Here is a 1,766-nt window from a genome sequence, read left to right as displayed (position 1 = left end):
TTTGCCTGGCAGGTGAAGAAAGTGTATCAATCTTTGTCCTTTTGTGTTGTTTTTGCAAGTTCCTCCTTGCTCTGAGACACGGGTGCTACTTCTGCACTACTGCTTTTGCTCTCTGCTGAGCTGAAGAGGAAAAGAATTGTAAATAGGACTGTTTTATAGCTGTGTACATTGCCAATGATCAAATACTGCTTCACTTGTGGGGATGAGTTGTAATCTAAAGGCATAAAAGCTGATAGTGAAAAGTCAGACCAGAAGCACCAGCTACTGAAAATTCTTCTGCCCAAAAGAATATGAGCGGTGTTTTGCTCTCATGCCAAGGCATTGTTTTAAAATCACAAACAGAAAGCTTCACAAACCAAGACAAATCTAAATGTTAGTGTTATTCAGTCTTTGTATTGATTGTTGTGTGAATTCGAGACAGGATCAGCAATCTATAGGCACTAAATCCTGGATTCAAGGTATCATGTTATCCCCCAAATAACAGGTATCACAGATACCCATCTTGTGTGATTACAAAATTCAAGTATATCTGGTAACGTTTTTTCTTCATAATTAGCAATTTTAAGGTATGATAGAATTTGGTTGGTAATATTTTCTTACAAAACTGTTGCTCAAAACGCATGTTCTACAGTTTAATAATGTATAATGATTCTGTCAGAGAAAGCAAGCCCTTAGCTTTCTTTTGAAAGTACCTGAGATGTTAGCTATTGAAGGCTGTCTTTATTTATGCAGAAGTATAAATACATCACGTTAAAACAAGAAACCTTCTCATCGTGACAACTGCAGGGCTCAGAGGATCAAAACTGTTCCAGAAATAGAAGCATAAAACTCAATTTGAGAAAGTAGTTTCCTATTTCTTACAGCTTGAGTCATTTAGCCTATGTGTGCTGGAAAATTCTTGCTCTAAAGTGACAGACTACTGACTACTTTGAAGAAGAGTGTGGTGTAGTTCAAAGAGCCTAGGAGGATTTGGTAGGCTCAGGCTCAGCTGCATTTCTACCATTTACTGGCCAAGTCACCTTGGACAAGCCATTATATTGCTCTTTGCTGCATCTGGAAAATGGCAATAATAATATCCACCCCACAGAATAATTGTGAGTATCAGAGATAATGTGTGCTATAAAACACATTATAATGTACTATATAAACACTAATTACTATAGATGATTTTTGTACTGAATATACTGAATGGAATTCTACAATATTTAAGACATTTCCATTAGTGCCTATGTGACTAATTATCAGGAAAATCAGTGTTACTGGCATGGGGGCGCTTTGCAGCGGCAGATTAATAACACCTTACGTTTATACAAACTTTACAGTTTACAACATGTTTTTCATTCTCTTTATCTCATTGTAATTCAGCTACAACCTGTGAAGTAGTCAGTACTGTAATCATGACCATTTTAAAGGATAGGAATCTAAAAGTCAGAGGTTAAGAAATTTGTTCAAGGTTAGCTGGATAGTAGACAACAAAGAGTGATTTGGGCTCAATTTGCTGACTGCGAATCAAGAATGTTATTTTTTCTACTGCACACACTCTAATTATGTTAGAGCAAAGTATTTTAGAGGTAGATTCGCAAAAGCTAATCAGGTATGCTGACAGCATGTTGCTGTGCCCAATCTGGGGGCAATTGTTGGTTCTGGATCAGACATCCAGAGAACAACAGATAAGGCCTGTGTACTCGGTGGGAGGGGTATGATGATACAGGAATCGATTTCACTGAACTCTAATGCTATGGTGACATCAGGGCCGCTATGAGAAT

This window comes from Balaenoptera ricei, chromosome 12 (genome assembly GCF_028023285.1).
Source record: "Balaenoptera ricei isolate mBalRic1 chromosome 12, mBalRic1.hap2, whole genome shotgun sequence".
NCBI classification, from domain to species: domain Eukaryota; kingdom Metazoa; phylum Chordata; class Mammalia; order Artiodactyla; family Balaenopteridae; genus Balaenoptera; species Balaenoptera ricei.
The sequence above is the reverse complement of the archived record's forward strand: the minus strand, read 5'-3'. Positions refer to the sequence as shown.